The sequence below is a fragment of the Ranitomeya imitator genome, chromosome 3 (genome assembly GCF_032444005.1).
Source record: "Ranitomeya imitator isolate aRanImi1 chromosome 3, aRanImi1.pri, whole genome shotgun sequence".
In the NCBI taxonomy this organism is placed as follows: Eukaryota; Metazoa; Chordata; class Amphibia; order Anura; family Dendrobatidae; genus Ranitomeya; species Ranitomeya imitator.
Window position 1 is genome coordinate 712,291,688 of NC_091284.1, and position 23,435 is coordinate 712,315,122.

Consider the following 23,435-nt stretch of genomic DNA (forward strand, 5'->3'; position numbering starts at 1 on the left):
AAGTCCTTAATTGAAATAAAAATTCCCGACTCTCTTTTACTCATTTATTCAACAAAAATAAAGTTATGCTTACCTAGTCCATTATTGCCCTTGTCCCAGGACAATCTGGATGATTTGGGGAGCAGTCACATCAGTTATGTGACTGCTCTCCATTCCAGCCAGAACATATTTTGTGGTGACGTCATTAAGGGGACACTATATTTTTATAACAATCCAAGACAAAGATGACAGCTGAGCACTTTCAGCTTAACCTGCGTTGGTTAGCAAGAATAGATGAGATCTCCAAGCCATTTTTTAATTTTATTTATTTATTGCATAGGTGCAGGCTAGTTAATACTCTCATCATCATACTCCTACTTACGCTGCTATCAGCAAGAAAAGAGGTATGATGATGAGAGTAGTACTCTCATTATCTGACGCCTGTGACAGGGGAATACCTTTTCACCATCAGTCAAAGATGCTTTCTCACATGCTGTCATCCCTTACCAGTCAGAGAATATCAGCCACCAGCTGTTTGCTTTAGCTTAGCTGGTTGTCAAAAATGGGGGGACCCCATGATTTTTTTAAAAACTTGTTTGTTTAAACAATTTTAAAAAGTGTGGGACTTGCTATGGTGCTGTGGCAAGTGGGGTAATAGTTGTGGGGTTCATGTCAGCTGTTTTATGGCCACTGACGTCAAACCCACAGGTTAGTAATGGTTAGGTTGGTAATTCTTAATAAACAGCCATGATAAAGCTGGCAGCTGAGGGCTGCAGCCCGCAGCTGTCAGTTTTATCTGCGCTGGTTATCAAAAATAAAAGAGACCCCTTGTCATTTTTTTAAATGTATTTATTTATAGCACAGGTACGTGCTTATGAATTGTCCCATAATCGGCTCTAGCTCTTGCTGTTATCAGTGACAGCAGGCATACGATGATGAGAGTAGGACTCTCTCATCAGCCAACGCCTGTAATCCATGGTAAAAAGGTTAGCTGCTGGCTGTAATCTGACAACATGGGAACCGCAGCACTCTGATCAGCAGTAAAATCATTATTGCCGGTTAGAGCCGCTGGTGTTTCTCGCACTTTCAAACAGATGACAGCGTTGGAAACAGCAGATATTCAGGGTGCCTGTAACGAATGGAAGTGGAGGCACAGTGTAAATTCATTTATTGCTATTTTAATGAAACCACTGGACCATGGCCCGGGGGGCTCCGAAGGGGGCGTGACTATGTGAGCCACAGACACCCATAGTAAGACCCCTCAAGCAGGGTCAGATTGGAATGTCCGAAGGATGCAGGTGCTACCTCCAGTTAGACACTGGACATGTGGCAGCTGGCCCAGAAAAACAGGTAGAAAGGCCAAGATAACAGGTAGTGGTGGGCTAGACCAGCGGCAAGCGGCTGAGCACGGTAGAACTGGCACTAGCGGTACAGATGTCATCCTGGATGAGGAATGATGAGCATCTGAACGAGATGGGACTGGCACAGAAAGCGCAGATATCGTCCGAGGTAGCGGACTGATGAGCAGCAGACAATCTGAGAAGACAAACAGTGTTAGTGGGATACTAGCTGGACAACGACGGTACACAGACAGAGCACAGGGATGACAATTAAAGGAACCAGAAGCTAGCAACAGGAAACACGTGTTGCTCCGGCGCCTCCTCTAAGGCAGAGGCATCAGAAATAGTACTCACTCTACAATCATTGGTTTGGAGCATATTTGAAAAATGTGCGCTGTCTCTTTAAGAGACCAGGAGCATGCGCGCAACCTTAAAGTCATACCCAGAGACCTGCTGACTGCACACCAAGAAGCAGCAGCAGATGAGGAGCCAGGGACCGAGGCCAGGCAGCGGTGAGTGGTCCGAGAGCGGGGACCCCAACAGGACCCCTGTGGAGGTATGGGCTACGGCGCTACAGTACCCCCCTTTATGCCTCCTTTTTCCAAGCCTGGGAGAAATCTCTCCAATAGGAGAGGAGCCTGGATATTCTCTTTGGGCTCCCAAGACCTCTCCTCAGGACCGAAGCCCTTCCAAACCACAAAGAAAAAGGTTTTTCCCCTTACCCTTTTTGTGGCCCAAATATTCTTTACCTCATAGACATCCTCCTCGCTGATGGGATCAGGAGTGATGCCCGGGTTCTTAAAGAAGGAGGGAAGCATGAAAACAATTAGGCACACATAATGAGGCAGGCAGTTTCAATTTATACAAGACTGCGTTGATTCGTTTCAGGACCTGAAAGGGACCAATGAAGCGGGGACCCAATTTGTAAGAGGGCATTTTTAAATTGATGTACTTGGAGGAGAGCCATACCTTATCCCCAGGCTGAAAGGTTAGAGCATCCAGGTGCCATTTGTCTGCATTTTTCTTCATCCATTGTGAGGCTTTTTCCAAAGTGGACTTGGTATCTCTCCACACTTCAGAAAACTCCTCCGCAAAAGTGTCAGCTGCTGGAATGCCTGAAGGCCCAGAGATGGGAAGAGGGATTCCAGGTTGAAGTCCAAAGACAATCTGGGAGGGAGATCTTCCATAGGATTCACTTACGTGATTATTGTAGGAGAATTCCGCCCACTGCAGTAACTTGACCCAGTCATCATGATGGATGAAATGACGCAGGAATCCGGACACCATTTGATTGGTCCTCTCGACATGCCCATTAGATTGGGGATGATAAGCAGAAGAAAAATCCAGCTCCACCTTCATTAGTTTGCAGATCGCCCTCCAAATCTGTGAAGAGAACTAGACACCCCTGTCAGACACAATGTGGAGAGGAAACCTAAGGAGACCGAAAATATGCTGTATGAAGTAATCGGCAAGCTCAGAAGCAGACGGAAGACCTGATGGGGGAACGAAGTGAGCCATCTTAGAAAAGCAATCCATCACAACCCTGATAGTGGTACAGCCAGAAGAGATGGGAAGATCCATAATAAAGTCCATGGCAATGTGCTGCCAGGGGACAGATGGGAGAGGAAGTGGCAAGAGACGGCCAGCCTGATGACGCTTAGTAGTCTTGTTACGGGCACACGAAGGACAGGCTGTTACATATTCCAGTGTATCTTTCCCCATAGTTGGCCACCAATAATAGCAGGAAATAAGTTTTCCTTTTTTCGGGATGACCGCCCAACTTGGAGGAGTGACCCAACTAAAGGACACGATTCCTGTTAGAGGCGGACACAAGAGTTTATTCCGGAGGAAGCCAAGAAAGATTGACAGAGGCTACTAACACTAATCTGGATGGCTCAATGATGTGTTGAGGTTCTTCTCCAAGGTCGGGAGGCAGGAAGGCTCTAGAGAGTGCATCGGCCTTGATGTTCTTCTCAACTGGGTGAAAATGAAGAACAAAATTAAATCTAGCAAAGAACAAGGCCCACCAGGCCTGGCGGGGATTCAACCTAGGCGCTGACTGGAGGTAGGCAAGGTTTTTATGATCGGTGAATATGACAACCTGATGAACTGCCCCTTCGAGGAGGTGTCTGTTATGTTTGCTAATGACAGGTGTTATGAAGGCAATCCAGAAACAGTGTGCTTAGCGATCAGAGCGCACACAGTGATCTGACAAATACCCAAAAATATAAGAACGAGCTCTGAGACGTGGAAACTCTGTAGACTGCACACCTGATCCTATCCTAAACACAACTAAAAGCGGCTGTGGATTGCGCCTAACAACTACCTAGGCAACTCGGCACAGCCTAAGAAACTAGCTAGCCTGAAGATTGAAAAATAGGCCTGACTTGCCCCAGAGAAATTCCCCAAAGGAAAAGGCAGCCCCCCACATATAATGACTGTGAGTAAGATGAAAAGACAAAACGTAGGGATGAAATAGATTCAGCAAAGTGGGGCCCGATATTCTAGGACAGAGCGAGGACAGTAAAGCGAACTTTGCAGTCTACAAAAAACCCTAAAGCAAAACCACGCAAAGGGGGCAAAAAAAAACCCACCGTGCCGAACTAACGGCACGGCGGTACACCCTTTGCGTCTCAGAGCTTCCAGCAAAACAAAAGACAAGCTGGACAGAAAAAAAGCAACAAAAAAGCAAAAAGCACTTAGCTATACAGAGCAGCAGGTCACAGGAACAATCAGGAGAAGCTCAGATCCAACACTGAAACATTGACAAGGAGCAAGGATAGCAGCATCAGGCGGAGTTAAGCAATGAAGCAGTTAACGAGCTCACCAGAACACCTGAGGGAGGAAGCTCAGAAGCTGCAGTACCACTTGTGACCACAGGAGTGAATTCAGCCACAGAATTCACAACAGTACCCCCCCCTTGAGGAGGGGTCACCGAACCCTCACCAGAGCCCCCAGGCCGACCAGGATGAGCCGCATGAAAGGCACGAACAAGATCGGAAGCATGAACATCAGAGGCAAAAACCCAGGAATTATCTTCCTGAGCATAACCCTTCCATTTAACCAGATACTGGAGTTTCCGTCTAGAAACACGAGAATCCAAAATCTTCTCCACAATATACTCCAATTCCCCCTCCACCAAAACCGGGGCAGGAGGCTCAACAGATGGAACCATAGGTGCCACATATCTCCGCAACAACGACCTATGGAATACATTATGTATGGAAAAGGAGTCTGGGAGGGTCAAACGAAAAGACACAGGATTGAGAACCTCAGAAATCCTATACGGACCAATAAAACGAGGTTTAAATTTAGGAGAGGAAACCTTCATAGGAATATGACGAGAAGATAACCAAACCAGATCCCCAACACGAAGTCGGGGACCCACACGGCGTCTGCGATTAGCGAAAAGTTGAGCTTTCTCCTGGGACAAGATCAAATTGTCCACTACCTGAGTCCAGATCTGCTGCAACCTATCCACCACAGAATCCACACCAGGACAGTCCGAAGACTCAACCTGTCCTGAAGAGAAATGAGGATGGAACCCAGAATTGCAAAAAAATGGAGAAACCAAGGTAGCCGAGCTGGCCCGATTATTAAGGGCGAACTCAGCCAACGGCAAAAAGGACACCCAATCATCCTGGTCTGCAGAAACAAAACATCTCAGATATGTTTCCAAGGTCTGATTGGTTCGTTCGGTCTGGCCATTAGTCTGAGGATGGAAAGCCGAGGAAAAAGACAAGTCAATGCCCATCCTACCACAAAAGGCTCGCCAAAACCTTGAAACAAACTGGGAACCTCTGTCAGAAACAATATTCTCAGGAATGCCATGCAACCAAACCACATGCTGAAAGAACAAAGGTACCAAATCAGAGGAGGAAGGCAATTTAGCCAAGGGCACCAGATGGACCATTTTAGAAAAGCGATCACAGACCACCCAAATGACTGACATCTTTTGAGAAACGGGAAGGTCAGAAATGAAATCCATCGAAATATGTGTCCAAGGCCTCTTTGGGACCGGCAAGGGCAAAAGCAACCCACTGGCACGAGAACAGCAGGGCTTAGCCCTAGCACAAATCCCACAGGACTGCACAAAAGTACGTACATCCCGTGACAGAGATGGCCACCAGAAGGATCTAGCCACTAACTCTCTGGTACCAAAGATTCCAGGATGACCAGCCAACACCGAACAATGAAGTTCAGAGATAAGTTTATTAGTCCACCTATCAGGGACGAACAGTTTCTCTGCTGTACAACGATCAGGTTTATTCGCCTGAAATTTTTGCAGCACCCGCCGCAAATCAGGGGAGATGGCAGACACAATGACTCCTTCCTTGAGGATACCCGCTGGCTCAGATAAACCCGGAGAGTCAGGCACAAAACTCCTAGACAGAGCATCCGCCTTCACATTTTTAGAGCCCGGAAGGTACGAAATCACAAAGTCGAAGCGGGCAAAAAATAACGACCAACGGGCCTGTCTAGGATTCAAGCGCTTGGCAGACTCGAGATAAGTCAAGTTCTTATGATCAGTCAATACCACCACGCGATGCTTAGCTCCTTCAAGCCAATGACGCCACTCCTCGAATGCCCACTTCATGGCCAGCAACTCTCGATTGCCCACATCATAATTACGCTCAGCGGGCGAAAACTTCCTGGAAAAGAAAGCACATGGTTTCATCACTGAGCAATCAGAACCTCTCTGTGACAAAACCGCCCCTGCTCCAATCTCAGAAGCATCAACCTCGACCTGGAACGGAAGAGAAACATCTGGCTGACACAACACAGGGGCAGAACAAAAACGACGCTTCAACTCCTGAAAAGCTTCCACAGCAGCAGAAGACCAATTAACCAAATCAGCACCCTTCTTGGTCAAATCGGTCAATGGTTTGGCAATGCTAGAAAAATTACAGATGAAGCGACGATAAAAATTAGCAAAGCCCAGGAACTTTTGCAGACTTTTCAGAGATGTCGGCTGAATCCAATCCTGGATGGCTTGGACCTTAACTGGATCCATCTCGATAGTAGAAGGGGTAAAGATGAACCCCAAAAATGAAACTTTCTGCACACCGAAGAGACACTTTGATCCCTTCACAAACAAAGAGTTAGCACGCAGGACCTGAAAAACCATTCTGACCTGCTTCACATGAGACTCCCAATCATCTGAGAAGATCAAAATGTCATCCAAGTAAACAATCAGGAATTTATCCAGATACTCACGGAAGATGTCATGCATAAAAGACTGAAACACAGATGGAGCATTGGCAAGTCCGAACGGCATCACTAGATACTCAAAATGACCCTCGGGCGTATTGAATGCAGTTTTCCATTCATCTCCTTGCCTGATTCTCACCAGATTATACGCACCACGAAGATCTATCTTAGTGAACCAACTAGCCCCCTTAATCCGAGCAAACAAGTCAGACAACAATGGCAAGGGATACTGAAATTTAACAGTGATCTTATTAAGAAGGCGGTAATCAATACCCGGTCTCAGCGAACCATCCTTCTTGGCTACAAAGAAGAACCCTGCTCCCAGTGGTGATGACGATGGGCGAATATGTCCCTTCTCCAGGGATTCCTTCACATAACTGCGCATAGCGGCGTGTTCGGGCACGGATAAATTAAATAATCGTCCTTTAGGGAATTTACTACCAGGAATCAAATTGATAGCACAATCACAATCCCTATGCGGAGGTAGAGCATCGGACTTGGGCTCTTCAAATACATCCTGATAATCAGACAAGAACTCTGGGACCTCAGAAGGGGTGGATGACGAAATCGACAAAAATGGAACATCACCATGTACCCCCTGACAACCCCAGCTGGATACCGACATGGAATTCCAATCCAATACTGGATTATGGGTTTGTAGCCATGGCAACCCCAACACGACCACATCATGCAGATTATGCAACACCAGAAAGCGAATAACTTCCTGATGTGCAGGAGCCATGCACATGGTCAGCTGGGCCCAGTATTGAGGTTTATTCTTGGCCAAAGGTGTAGCATCAATTCCTCTCAATGGAATAGGACACCGCAAAGGCTCCAAGAAAAACCCACAACGTTTAGCATAATCCAAATCCATCAGATTCAGGGCAGCGCCCGAATCCACAAACGCCATGACAGAAAACGACGACAAAGAGCATATCAAGGTAATGGACAGAAGGAATTTGGACTGTACAGTACCAATGACGGCAGACCTAGCGGACCGCTTAGTGCGCTTAGGACAATCAGAAATAGCATGAGTGGAATCACCACAGTAGAAACACAGACCATTCAGACGTCTTTATTCCTGCCGTTCAACTCTAGTCATAGTCCTATCGCACTGCATAGGCTCAGGTTTAACCTCAGGCAGTACCGCCAAATGGTGCACAGATTTACGCTCGCGCAAGCGTCGACCGATCTGAATGGCCAAAGACAAAGACTCATTCAAACCAGCAGGCATAGGAAATCCCACCATGACATCCTTAAGAGCCTCAGAGAGACCCTTTCTGAACAAAGCTGCCAGCGCAGATTCATTCCACTGAGTGAGTACTGACCATTTCCTAAATTTCTGACAATATACTTCTATATCATCCTGACCCTGGCACAAAGCCAGCAAATTTTTCTCAGCCTGATCCACTGAATTAGGCTCATCGTACAGCAATCCGAGCGCCAGGAAAAACGCATCGACACTACTCAATGCAGGGTCTCCTGGCGCAAGAGAAAATGCCCAGTCTTGAGGGTCGCCACGCAAAAAAGAAATAATAATCAAAACCTGTTGAATAGGATTACCAGAAGAATGAGGTTTCAAGGCCAGAAATAGCTTACAATTATTTTTGAAACTTAGAAACTTAGTACTATCTCCAAAAAACAAATCAGGAATAGGAATTCTTGGTTCTAACATAGATTTCTGATCAATAGTATCTTGAATTTTTTGTACATTTATAACGAGTTTATCCATTGAAGAGCACAGACCCTGAATATCCATGTCCACACCTGTGTCCAGAATCACCCAAATGTCTAGGGGAAAAAAAAAAAAGTGATGTCAGAACTTTTTCTTTCCCTCTATTGAGAATCATTAGTTTGGCTCCTTGTACTGTTATGTTTGCTAATGACAGGTGTTATGAAGGCAATCCAGAAACACAGTGTGCTTAGCGATCAGAGCGCACACAGTGATCTGACAAATACCCAAAAATACAAGAACGAGCTCTGAGACGTGGAAACTCTGTAGACTGCACACCTGATCCTATCCTAAACACAACTAAAAGCGGCTGTGGATTGCGCCTAACAACTACCTAGGCAACTCGGCACAGCCTAAGAAACTAGCTAGCCTGAAGATAGAAAAATAGGCCTGACTTGCCCCAGAGAAATTCCCCAAAGGAAAAGGCAGCCCCCCACATATAATGACTGTGAGTAAGATGAAAAGACAAAACGTAGGGATGAAATAGATTCAGCAAAGTGGGGCCCGATATTCTAGGACAGAGCGAGGACAGTAAAGCGAACTTTGCAGTCTACAAAAAACCCTAAAGCAAAACCACGCAAAGGGGGCAAAAAAAAAAACACCGTGCCGAACTAACGGCACGGCGGTACACCCTTTGCGTCTCAGAGCTTCCAGCAAAACAAAAGACAAGCTGGACAGAAAAAAAGCAACAAAAAAGCAAAAAGCACTTAGCTATACAGAGCAGCAGGTCGCAGGAACAATCAGGAGAAGCTCAGATCCAACACTGAAACATTGACAAGGAGCAAGGATAGCAGCATCAGGCGGAGTTAAGTAATGAAGCAGTTAACGAGCTCACCAGAACACCTGAGGGAGGAAGCTCAGAAGCTGCAGTACCACTTGTGACCACAGGAGTGAATTCAGCCACAGAATTCACAACAGGTGTCATCATTCTTGCAGAGCCAACTTTATTGCCAGTAATTCCCAATCTCCAATGGAACAATTCATTTTGGAAGTGGAAAAACCTTAGAGAAAAAACCCACAAGAGACCCTATGACGGGTAGAAGACTTTTGCAAAAGAACCTCTCCAGCGCCTATGGAGGAAGCATCTACCTCAAGAAAAAATTGTTTATCAGTTACAGATTGATGGAGCACAGGTGCAGAAGAGAAGGCTCTCCAGTGAAGTAAAGGCCTCCTCTGCCTTTGGAGTCCAATCCTTAGGGTTAATGCCTTTCCGAGTTAGAGCCGAGATGGGTGCCACTCGATTTGAGAAGTGTGGAATGAATTGCCGGTAATATTGCCATTGTATCGCTTTAAACCCAAATGAGCGAGGTAATTTGAGGATAGCAAATAACTTTTCCAGATCCATCTTTAGACCTGATGACGAGACGATATAACCGAGAAAAGGCATAGAGGATTGCTCGAAGACGCATTTCTCAAACTTGGTGTATAATTTGTTATTCCTGAGCCTTTGCAAGACCTGGCGAACATGCCTTCAATGGGTGGCTAAATCAATGGAGAAAATCAGGATGTCATCCAAGTAGACAACTACACATGAATAGAGAAGATCTCTAAAAATGTTATTTATGAACTCTTGGAAGACCACGGTTGCATTACTGAGGCCAAATGCCATGACCAGGTATTCATGGTTTCCATCACAAGTTTAAGGCTGGAGTCACACACAACATATAAAAATGCGGTCCATTTTTTACGGACCAAATACGCAGAAATGTTCCCTGAACAGTGATCCATATGTCATCCGTTGGCAAGGTGTGACTCGTATTTTGCGCATGTAAACCTCCATATGGCATCCGTACGGCGAGATTTTCTCACCGGCTTGCAAAATGGACATATAATGGATCCATGGGCTCAAATATTAATGAAAACATATACTCTCTCTCTCTCTCTCTATATCTATATCTATATCTATATATAGCATATTTATATTTGATACAGACCTAGATAGCAGAAAAGCCGATAATTCAATTGCCGTCTTTTGCTATCTCCTTATCAAACTCGACAGGATATGAGACATGGTTTACATACAGTAAACCATTTTATATCCGTTTGATTTTTACATATTCCTCACTAATAATGTTAGTGGTGTGTGTGCAAAATTTGGGAGCTCTAGGTGTTAAAATAAAGGGTTTAAATCACGGAAGAAACTGGCATGGGCTCCCGCACAATTTTCTTCACCAGAGTGGGAGAGCAAGTGACTGAGGGCAGATATTAATAGCCTAGAGAGGGACCATGGTTATTGCTCCCCCTGGCTAAAAACATCTGCCCCCAGCCACCCCAGAAAAGGCATATCTGTAAGATGCGCCTATTCTGGCACTTAGCCACTATCTCCCCACTTTCGAGTAGAGGTGGGATAAGGGGTAATAAGGGGTTACTGTCACCTTGGTAATGTAAGGTGACATTAAGCCAGGTTAATAATGTAGATATGTCAATAAGACACCTATCCATTATTAATCCAATAGTTATAAAGGGTTAAATAAACGCACACACATTATGAATAAAGTATTTTAATGAAATAAATACACACTCCGGCGGTGAGCCCACCTCAAATTCGCGACATGTCAGTTGTTTTGTACAGCTGACATGTGCGCGCAATAGTGGCGGGTGAAATCACGATTCACCCGCCGCTATTAACCTGTTAAATGCCGCTGTCAAATGCTGACAGCGACATTTAACTAACGCTTCCGGCAGCGCGGCCGGAAATGAGTGCATCGCTGACCCCCATCACGTGATCGGGGGTCGGCGATGCGTCAGGATGGTAACCATAGAGGTCCTTGAAACCTCTATGGTCACTGATGCCAGCCTGCTGTGAGCGCCCCCCTGTGGTCGGCGCTCATAGCAAGCCTGCATTTCAGCAGGCAGCAGCAGGCATAGCAGATCGCTGCTATGTAGCTGAGCCGATCAAGTGGTTCCAGCTTCTAGCCTCCCATGGAGGCTATTGAAGCATGGCAAAAGTAAATAAAAGTTTTTAAAAAATATGAAAAAAGTAAAAAACATATAAAAGTTTAAATCACCCCCCCTTTCGCCCCATCCAAAATAAAACAATTAAAAAAAAATTAAACCTACACATATTTGGTATCTGTGCATTCAGAATAGCCCGATTTATCAATAAAAAAGCATTAACCTGATCGCTAAACAGTGTAGCGATAAAAAAATTAGAAACACCATAATTACGTTTTTTTGGTCGCCGTGTCATTGCATTAAAATGCAATAACGGGCGATCAAAAGAACGTATCTGCACAAATGTGGCATCATTAAAAACGTCAGCTCGGCACGCAAAAAATAAGTCCTCACCCGACCCCACATCATGCAAAATAAAGACGCTACAGGTATCGGAAAATGGCGCTTTTTTTTAAGCAAAGTTTTGAATTTTTTTTCACCACTTAGATAAAAAATAACCTAGACATATTTGGTGTCTATGAACTCGTAATGACCTGGAGAATCATATCAGGTCAGCTTTAGCATTTAGTGAACCTAGCAAGAAAGGCAAACAAAAAACAAGTGTGGGATTGCACTTTTTTGCAATTTCACCACACTTGGAATTTATTTTTTTCCCGTTTCCAAGTACACGATATGGTAAAACCAATGGTGTCGTTCAAAAACACAACTCATTCCTCAAAAAATAAGCCGTCACATGAACATATTGACGGAAAAATAAAAAAGTTATGGCTCTGGGAAGGAGGGGAGCGAAAAACGAAAACGTAAAAACAAAAAAGGGCCACGGCGTGAAGGAGTTAATATCTTTACTATGCACTCAATCCAACTGACGACCCTCGATATTCTGAAAAAGAATTGAAAAGTAAAAAAACACCAGTATCCCATACCTGTCCGCCGTACAGTCATGTCCCCTGATGTAAATCCATCTGAAGGGGTTAAATAATTTTACAACAAGGAGCCTGCTAATGCTGCTGCCCCTGGCTGTAAAAACTGCGGAATGAATGGAATGCAGTTTTGTTGACTTGCGGTGCTGCGACCCCTGGTGGCATAAACTCATAGGAACTCTAGCGGGAGAAAATATTCAGAAAAATTCCAACGCTAGAGTTCATATGAGTTTATGCCACCAGAGGGAGAAGTACCGCAAGTCAACGAAGCTGCATTCCATTCATTCCAGAGTTTTTACAGCCAGGGGCAGCTGCATTAGCAGCGCTTCTGGTTGTAAAATTATTTAACCCCTTCAGATGGATTTACATCGTGGGACATGACTGTATGGCGGACAGGTATGGGATATTGTTGTTTTTTAATTTTTTCTTTTTTTTCAGAAGATCGAGGGTCGTCAGTTGGATTGAGAGAACAATAAAGATATTAAAACCCCATGTGTATTTGTTTCATTAAAATACTTTATTCATAATGTGTGTGTGTTTATTTAACTCTTTATTACTACTGGATTAATAATGGATAGGTGTTTTATTGACATCTCTCCACCACCGCTTGCTGGATTAAATTTCCTGTGGCCCAGGAATCCAGGTAGCCAGTCTCCGAAAAACTGACCATGCCGAAGGATAGGGACACAGTCGAATACAGTGAAAGAGAGTGATGATCCTCACCCAGGGAAGCCTCTCCTACCGACCCTAAGCTCTGGAGTTACCCAGCCTCACAGGACAGAAGTGGATCAGATGTTCTGGACTACCGCAGTAGACACACTTCCCCACTGATCAGCGCTCCGCCTGACGCTGTTTAGCCAAGTTAACTTAGTCCATTTGCATAGCCTCTGAAAGAGAGGCTGAAGATGAAGCCAAGTGGCTTTTGGAAAGTAGGAGCCAGGCGATACGGCCTCCTCTCTCACCAAGATTCCTTGGAACATTCCTGAAACGAAGGTCAATCTGGGTTGCCAGGGATAGCAAGTCATCCAGAGTCGCAGGTGTATATCGACCCACCAACTCGTCCTTTATTTTTCCAGCCAGGACTCCCCAGAAGGTAGCCGCCAAGGCCTCGTTATTCCAGGATTACTCAGAGGAAAGGGTTACGGAACTGAACCGCATACTGAGCCACCGCAAGACCTTCCTGGTGGAGATGGAGAAGAGAGGAAGCTGTCAAAGAGGCATGGCCAGGCTCATCAAAGGTCCTGTGGAAGGCATAAAGAAGAACTGCAGGTTATTAACCAGGGGAACCCCTCTCTCCCACAATGGATTCAGCCAGGTGAAAGCTTTTGCCGCAAGATGTGACATAATGAAGCCTACCTTAGCCCAATTGGAAGTAAACATATGCCCCAAGAGTTCAAAGTGCAGTGTGCACTGGTTAATGATACCCTGATAAAGAGCGGGATAGCCTTCAAACTGAGTGGGAGCCACCAGATGGAGTCCTTTACCTGCCATGCAACAGGGAATCTGGAATCATGCAGTAGAGGTACTCATAACCGGGGCAGAGACAGAAGAAGCCGAAGATACCACAGAGTCCAAGCATGTACACAGTTTGCGCACATAGGTTGTGATCTTCTCCTGCTGGTCTCTCAGGCATAACTCTGCACCTGGAGGTGCTTGGGATGCAGGGGTTCCATGGCCGGAGCAATCTGTAACGAATGGAAGCGGAGGCACAGATGTTGCAGTGTACATTCGTTTATTGCTATTTTAGTGGAACCACTGACACCCATAGTAAGACCCCTCAAGCAGGGTCAGATTCGAATGTCCGAGGGACGCAGGTGCTACCTCCAGTTAGACAACAGACAAGTGGCAGCTGGCCCAGCATAGCAGGTAGACAGGTCGAGATAACATGTAGTTGTGGGCTAGACCGGCAACAAGCAGCTGAGTATGGTGGAACTGGCACTGGCAGTACAGATGTTGTCTTGGATGAGGAATGACGAGCAGCTGAACGAGATGGGAATCACACTGGCAGCGCAGGTAGTGAACTGATGAGCGGCAGACAGTCTGAGAAGACAAACAGTGTTAGCGGGATACTGGCCGGACACTGACGGTACACAGACAGGGCACAGGGATGACAATATAAGGAACCGGAAGCTAGCAACAGGAAACACTTGTTGCTCTGGCGCCTCCCCTAAGGCAGAGGCACCTGAAATAGTACTCATTCTACAATAATTGATTCAGAGCTAGTGCAGAGGAGAGGCAGAAAGGAACAGATTCACACAAGTTTTTACAAAGAAGTAAGAAGGGTATATCAAGGGCACTAACCTTGTGCAGAGACAACAGAATAGAGATAGGTGCCGGTTCAGATAAGGCAAGTTTAAAGAGTAGGAACAAGGATAGACACAGCAGAGTAAAGAAAGCTCCAGACTAGGATACTAGGATACAAACAGGTTCAGCTATAAGACTTAGTTTAGACAAGGTCAGACACAGGTTCTAGTTCAGGATAAATAATTCAGGCCTGGGCATAGAGCCCCCAGGGAGGTGGAAACAAGAGCAGAAACAGAACAGTGATTTTACTCAGGCATATTCCCATTGGTGGAGATGTCTTAAGTACCAGGTGCCACGTGGCAAAAGGCTGGGGACACATTAGGAATGCGCACACTGTCTCTTTAAGAATCAGGGAGAGCAGGTGCCACTGTCCTAAACATACAGCCATGAAGTATGCACACAGCAAGCAGAGAGCACATGGTTTACAGCATGCAGCAATCAGATGACAGAATTCACTGCATGGCCCAGAGTGGTGAGTAAGTTGGTGTATTTTCCTGGTTGGGGGGTAAGAAGTCAAGCAATGATGCTGTCAGGGATATTACAGTGCCCCCTAGATGGTAAATTTGCCCCAAGAAAATATTAATGCCCCGAGCAATTGCCCTAGAAAGCAGTGTCCACATTTTTCTACATTGACAGCCACAATACTCTGAGTGCCCCCATAGCGATAATGCTTTTTAAGTGCCCGCATAACAGTTAACAATGTCCATTGACTCCACCAATGCACAGCTACTCTTAACACAGTATGGTGAGCCCTTAGCTCCTTTTTATATAATGTATGATGTCCCCACAGCTCCACTATTTACAGTATGATGTCCCACAGCTCCCCAATCTACAGTATGATGAATCCATAGCTCCCTTATACACAATATGATGGGCTCATTGCTCTGCTATACACAGTATGATACCCCCAAAGCTCTTCCATACACAGTATGATGGGCCCATAGCTCCGCTATATATATATATATATATATATATATATATATATATATATATATATATATATCCCACATCTCTATACATAGTAAGATGTCCCCACTGCTCTACCAAAACACAGTATGATGAACCCCACAGAAGAACTCACACTATATAATTGCCCCCACATTTGAATCCACACTGTATAATGGCCCCCAAACTGTATAGTGGCCTTCACATTAGCCCCTAAACTGTATAATGGGCACCACATTAGTCCACAAACTGTATGATGGCCCCATAATAGCTCCAAAACTGTATGATGGGCCCCACAATAGATTCAAAACTGTTCATTGGTCCCTACATTAGCTTCTACACTATATAATGTCACCCACACTTGATAGGGGCACCTACAGTAGTCTGTGGAATGTATGAGGCCCCCACTGTTTCAGGGTCCCTCATTGTTTATGAAGCCCCAACAAGTTTTATTCAAAATAAAAAACATCTATACTCGCCTAATCCCGGATCCTGACGTGTATCCTGACAAGGCAAAGGTAGGCCAGTGCGCTGTCGTAGTGATGGTGCACGCACAGGATGTCAGAGTCACAGCACAGCATGATTACATCACTGCGCTGGGACTCTGATGTTCTGCACATGAGTCATCACCTCAGCCAGTTCTTTAGACCACAGGCTTAAAGCGACCTGTGGTCTACAGAACAGAGCAGTGGCTGACATACCGCATGTGCAGCCGATGCGGCTGCACCGGAGCCCTAGGTGGAGGGGGCCCCTGCAGGGCAGCTAACACTGAGGGCAATTTGGCCTGTTTATCTGGCCTCAAGGCTCTGGGGGCCCCAGGCCAGATTGCTTTCATGTATGGCGGGCAGGGAGCGATCCCTGCCTCTCTGCTACCTACAGGAGAAAATGGCAGCGGAGCGGAGCTGGAGGGATCCATCCTCCTCTTCCTGCCTGCGCTTCCTGTTTGATACAGCAGCGCAGCTGGATGACATCAGCATTCAGCGAGCTTCTGTGTCAGAAAGCTGCCGGCGACAAAGATGCAGCGGGGAATGTGCAGAGAGGTGAGGTGTTTGTGTTAGATATGGATGTAAAATGAATTGAGTGGTGGAGGAGGATGCCAAGCCCCTGATAGCATCCTTCTCTATCTTACAATTCATTGTGATGCTAGCAGTGACTTAAAATGTTTTGGGGATTGGGAGAGGAGGCGATAAGGTGCATAGGACTTGTAATGAATTGTGAGGTGGCCAAGGATGCTCAGTATCTGATAACGTCTTCTCCCCCCACTAAGTCCCTGATAGCATCCTTCTCCATCTCACAATTCATTGTGATGCTATCAAGGACTTATAATGAATGATGCGGGACACAGGAAAGGGACTAAGGCTATATGCACACGTTGAGGATTTGCAGGAGAAAATTCTGCTGCATATCCTAACGTGTTGGCAGGAAGAAAATTGCGTTAAATACATTTATATTTTTCCACATTTTTGCCATGCTTTTGTTACATATTTTTCCCTATCAGCACGGGTGAAATACGCTGCAAGAATTGACAATATGCAGATTTTCATCTGCTGCAAATCTGCAAGGAGAAAATAAGCAGCGTGTGCATGAGACTTCAGGGATCTCATTCACTTTTCCTGTCCTTTAACCCCTTAGTGACAGAGCCAATTTGGTACTTAATGACCGAGCCAATTTTTGCAATTCTGACCACTGTCACTTTATGAGGTTATAACTCTGGAACGCTTCAACGGATCCCGCTGATTCTGAGAATGTTTTTTCGTGACATATTGTACTTCATGTTAGTGGTAACATTTCTTCGATATTACTTGCGATTATTTATGAAAAAAACGGAAATATGGCGAAAATTTTTAAAATTTTGCAATTTTCAAACTTTGTATTTTTATGCCCTTAAATCAGAGAGATATGTCACGAAAAATAGTTAATAAATAACATTTCCCACATGTCTACTTTACATCAGCACAATTTTGGAAAAATTTTTTTTTTTGTTAGGGAGTTATAAGGGTTAAAAGTTGACCAGCAATTTCTCATTTTTACAACACCATTTTTTTTAGGGACCACATCACATTTGAAGTCATTTTGAGGGGTCTATATGATAGAAAATAATGAAGTGTGACACCATTCTAAAAACTACACCCCTCAACGTTCTCAAAACCACATTCAAGAAGTTTATTAACCCTTACGTGCTTCACAGGAACTGAAACAAAGTGGAAGGAAAAAATGAACATTTAACTTTTTTTTGCAAACATCTTAATTCAGAACCATTTTTTTTATTTTCACAAGTGTAAAAACAGAAATGTAACCATAAATTTTGTTATGCAATTTCTCCTGAATACGCCAATACCCCATATGTGGGGGTAAACCACTTTTTGGGCGCACCGCAGAACTTGGAAGAGAAGGAGTGCCGTTTTGACTTTTTCAATGCAGAATTGGCTGGAATTGAGATCGGACGCCATGTCACGTTTAGAGAGCCCCTGATGTACCTAAACAGTGGAAACTCCCCACAAGTGACACCATTTTGGAAACTAGACCCCTTAAGGAACTTATCTAGATGTGTGGTGAGCACTTTGAACCCCCAAGTGCTTCACAGAAGTTTATAACGTAGAGCCGTGAAAATAAAAAATTGCTTTTGTTTACACAAAAATGATTTTTCGCCCACAAATTCTTATTTTCACAAGGGTAACAGGAGAAATTAGACCACTAAAGTTGTTGTGCAATTTCTCCTGAGTACGTCGATACCCAATATGTGGGTGTAAACCACTGTTTGGGCGCACCGCAGTGCTTGGAAGAGAAAGAGTACCGTTTTACTTTTTCAATGTAGAATTGGCTGGAATTGAGATCGGACGCCATGTTGCGTTTGGAGAGCCCCTGATGTGCCTAAACAGTAGAAATCCCCCACAATTGACCCCATTTTGGAAACTAGACCCCCCATGGAACTTATCTAGATGTGTGGTGAGAACTTTGAATGCCCAAGTGCTTCACAGAAGTTTATAATGCAGAGTCGTGAAAATAAAAAATATTTTTTTTTCCACAAAAAAGATTTTTTAGCCCCCAAGTTTTTATTTTCACAAGGGTAACAAGAGAAATTGGACCCCAAAAGTTGTTGTCCAATTTGTCCTGAGTATGCTGGTACCCCATATGTGGGGGTAAACTACTGTTTGGGCGCACGGCAGAGCTCGGAAGGAAGGAGCGCCGCTTTGGAATGCAGACTTTGATAGAATGGTCTGCGGGCATTATGTTGCGTTTTGCAGAGCCCCTGATGTACCTAACCAGTAGATACCCTCCACAAGTGACCCCATTTTGGAAACTAGACCCCCCAAGGAACTTATCTAGATGTGTGGTGAGAACTTTGCATTCTAAACTTCTGTGAAGCACTTGGGAATTCAGAGTCGTGAAAATAAAAAATATTTTTTTTTCCACAAAAAAGATTTTTTAGCCCCCAAGTTTTTATTTTCACAAGGGTAACAAGAGAAATTGGACCCCAAAAGTTGTTGTCAATTTGTCCTGAGTATGCTGGTACCCCATATGTGGGGGTAAACTACTGTTTGGGCGCACGGCAGAGCTCGGAAGGAAGGAGCGCCGCTTTGGAATGCAGACTTTGATAGAATGGTCTGCGGGCATTATGTTGCGTTTTGCAGAGCCCCTGATGTACCTAACCAGTAGAAACCCTCCACAAGTGACCCCATTTTGGAAACTAGACCCCCCAAGGAACTTATCTAGATGTGTGGTGAGAACTTTGAATTCCCAAGTGCTTCACAGAAGTTTATAATGCAGAGTCATAAAAAAAAAAATATATATATATATATATATATTTTTCCACAAAAAGGATTTTGCAGCCCCCAACTTTTTATTTTCACAAGGGTAACAAGAGAAATTGGACCCCAGAAGTTGTTGTCCAATTTATCCCGAGTATGCTGATGCCCCATATGTGGGGGTAACCCACTGTTTGGGCGCACGGCAGAGCTCAGAAGGGAGGGAGCACCATTTGACTTTTTGAGCGCAAAATTGGCTGTTGTGTTTGGAGACCCCCTGATGTACCTAAACAGTGGAAACCCCCCAATTCTAGCTCCAACCCTGACCCCAACACACCCCTAACCCTAATCCCAACCTGATCCATAATCCTAATCACTAACCCTAACGATAATCACAACCCTTACCCCAAAACAACCCTAATGTCAACCCTAACCATGACCCTAATCAAAACCCTAAATCCAACACACCCCTAATCCTAATCTCAACCCTAACCTCAAACCTAACCCTAATCCCAATACACCCCTAATCACAACCCTAACCTTAACCCTAATCCCAAACCTAACCCTAATCCCAAGCGTAACCCTAATGCCAACCCTAACCCTAATACCAACCCTAATCCTAACCCTAATCCCAACTCTAACCCTAACTTTAGCCCCAACCCTAACCTTAGCCCTAAGGCTACTTTCACACTTGCGTCGTTTGGCATCCGTCGCAATCCGTCGTTTTGGACAAGAAACGGATCCTGCAAATGTGCCCGCAGGATGCGTTTTTTGCCCATAGACTTGTATTGCCGACGGATCGTGACGGATGGCCACACGTCGCGTCCGTCATGCACTGGATCAGTGTTTTGGCGGACCATCAGCATAAAAAAACGTTCAATGTAACGTTTTTTTGTACGTCGCATCCGCCATTTCTGACCGCGCATGCGTGGCCGTAACTCCGCCCCCTCCTCCCCAGGACATAGATTGGGCAGCGGATGCGTTGAAAAACTACATCCGCTGCCCACGTTGTGCACAATTTTCACAACGTGCGTCGGTATGTCGGGCCGATGCATTGCGACGGCCCCGTACCGACGTAAGTGTGAAAGAAGCCTAATTCTAAATTTAGCGCCAACCCTAACTCTAAATTTAGCCCCAACCCTAACCCTAAATTTAGCCCTACCCCTACCCCTACCCCTAACCCTAGCCCTAACCCTAGCCCTAACCCTAGCCCTAACCCTAGCTTTACCCCTAACCCTAGCCCTAACCCTAGCTTTACCCCTAACCCTAGCCCTAACCTTAGCCCTAACCCTAGCCCCAACCCAACCCCTAACCCTAGCTTTACCCCTACCCCTACCCCTAACCCTACCCCTAGCCCTAACCCTACCCCTAACCCTAATTTTAGCCCCAACTGCTCTTCCCCTGCCGAGCCGGCAGATGGAGGCAGATGGCGGGCGCACTGCGCATGCGCCCGCCATTTTCTTTTCCCCAGAAGATGCCGGCGGCCAGGAGGAGCAGCAGGAGGACCCAGGGACACCGGTAAGTATGCTAGGGTCCCCGAATCCCCCTATTTCTCTGTCCTCTGATGTGCGATCACATCAGAGGACAGAGAATTACACTTAGCTTTTTTTTTTTTTTTTTGCGGTCGCCGGTAAACAGTTAATTACCGGCGATCGCAAAACAGGGGTTGGTAAAACCGACCCCGATCATGCTCTTTGGGGTCTCGGCTACCCCCGGTAGCCGAGACCCCAAAGATTCTCCCGGGGCCGGCCGGCGGGCGCACTGCGCATGCACCTGCCATTTTGAAGATGGCGGCGCCCACCGGGAGCCACGAGGAGCATCGGGGGAGACAGGTGAGTATCGGGGGGCTATCTGGGACCTCTTTTCTCCCCTTTTCTCTGTCTTCTGATGTGCGATCACATCGGAGGACAGAGAAATGAAAAAGAAATCGTGTTTTTTTTTTTGTGTCGCCGGTAAACGGTTAATTACCAGCGATCGCAAAAGCGGGGTGGGTAAAAAAAACCCCGAATCATGTTCTCTGGGGTCTCGGCTACCCCCGGCAGCCAAGACCCCGGAGAAAATCCGACTCTGGGCGGCGCTATTTACTTTTTCCACAGCGCCGTTAATTAACGGCGCTGTGGTTTAAGTACCCTTAGTGGCCGCCGTTAAAAGGCGTATCGGCGGTCGCTAATGGGTTAAAACCTTACATATGTTCCATGTGCACATAGCCTTACAGTTAATTGGGGAAGTCACAGACTGAATAGTTTATATTATTGGGCGGCAGAGATTATATTGTAAATGGGGGAGGGCACAGTGCTGCTTATCACTTTATATTTTTAATGGTGAGCAGCTAATAGTATATTATTGGGGGATACATATCTGTATTCGGAGGATACACATGTACGCATACAATGTATGTGACCTTGTTATTTTCAGGACTGCGATGATCATCGTGACAAGAAGAGTCGTGGCTGAGAGATGTCAACATGAAGGTCTGGCCAGATGCAGATGGAGTGGGCGGGAACTCGCTCTGCATACTTCCTGGCCTCCCCTGCCCTTTTGTCACCGCCCACTGGCTGGCCGCGACCAGTGAATATCCGTGACAGACAGACAGATGGAAGTGACCCTTAGACAATTGTATAGTAGATATGTAAGTTATGGTACTGTGCATAACAAGAGAGGGCACTGTATAATAGGGACGGCAATAAAGGAGACTATGTAATATATACACATGTATGTGTGTGTGTGTGTGTGTGTGTGTGTGTGTGTGTGTGGATATATATATATATATATATATATACTAGATTGTGGCCCGATTCTAAAGCATCGGGTATTCTAGAATATGCATGTCCCCGTAGTATATGGACAACGATGATTCCAGAATTCGCGGCAGACTGTGCCCGTCGCTGATTGGTCGAGGCAACCTTTATGACATCATCGTCGCCATGGCAACCATTATGACATCTACGTCGATACTGTGCCCGTCGCTGAATCAGAAACGTGAGATGTCTACATCCTTTATGACATCATCATCGCTGTGCCCGTTGCTGATTGGTCGAGGCCTAACGCATCGGGTATTCTAGAATATGCATGTCCCCGTAGTATATGGACAATGATGATTCCAGAATTCGCGGCAGACTGTGCCCGTCGCTGATTGGTCGAGGCAACCTTTATGACATCATCGTCGCCATGGCAACCATTATGACATCTACGTCGATACTGTGCCCGTCGCTGAATCAGAAACGTGGGATTTCTACATCCTTTATGACATCATCGTCGCTGTGCCCGTTGCTGATTGGTCGAGGCCGCCAGGCATGTCCCCGTAGTATATGGACAATGATGATTCCAGAATTCGCGGCAGACTGTGTCCTTCGCTGATTGGCCGAGGCAACCTTTATGACATCATCATCGCCATGGCAACCATTATGACATCATCGTCGCTGTGCCCGTTGCTGATTGGTTGAGGCAACCTTTATGACATCATCATCGCCATGGCAACCATTATGACATCATTGTCGCTGTGCCCGTTGCTGATTGGTTGAGGCAACCTTTATGACATCATCATCGCCATGGCAACCATTATGACATCATCGTCGCTATGCCCGTCGCTGATTGGTTGAGGCAACCTTTATGACATCATCGTCGCCATGGCAACCATTATGACATCATCGTCGCTGTGCCCGTTGCTGATTGGTCGAGGCCTGGCGGCCTCGACCAATCAGAGACGCGGGATGTCTACGTCCTTTATGACATCATCGTCGCTGTGCCCGTTGCTGATTGGTTGAGGCAACCTTTATGACATCATCATCGCCATGGCAACCATTATGACATCATCGTCGCTGATTGGTTGAGGCAACCTTTATGACATCATCGTCGCCATGGCAACCATTATGACATCATCGTCGCTGTGCCCGTTGCTGATTGGTCGAGGCCTGGCGGCCTCGACCAATCAGACGCGGGATGTCTACGTCCTTTATGACATCATCATCGCTGTGCCCGTCGCTGATTGGTCGAGGCCTGGCGGCCTCAACCAATCAGAGACGCGGGATTTCTACGTCGATGCTGTGCCGGTCTCTGATTGGTCGAGGCCTAGCAGCCTCGACCAATCAGAGACGCGGGATTTCCAGGACAGACAGACAGAAAGACAGACAGAAAGACAGACAGACAAACGGAAAAACCCTTAGACAATTATATATATAGATATATATATATATATATACTGTATATACATATAAATCTGATAACTGGCAGGGCATACTGTATGTATTGCCTAGGGTTTGAATCAGACTGTACAACTTCATTGCTTGTGGCTTGTAATTTTCTTTTGAACTTATTTTTGGAATAAACTTGCAAACTATCCAAGAGATTGTGCGGTGAATCTCTA

The 23,435-nt window shown here is 45.7% G+C and overlaps 1 long non-coding RNA gene across 3 annotated transcripts in view; it reads left to right on the forward strand.

The window, feature by feature from the left end:
* The window catches only part of LOC138672293 (uncharacterized), a 280,766-nt gene that overhangs the window by 41,759 nt on the left and 215,572 nt on the right, over nt 1-23,435 (forward strand). Inside the window, exon 3 of one of the 3 annotated variants that reach the window (XR_011319694.1) lies at nt 21,488-21,771. The exons of the other annotated variants lie outside the window; for them this stretch is intronic. This is a non-coding gene — a long non-coding RNA (uncharacterized lncRNA). Of the gene's footprint in view, nt 1-21,487; nt 21,772-23,435 lie in introns of those variants that run through there. 3 annotated transcript variants of the gene reach the window in all.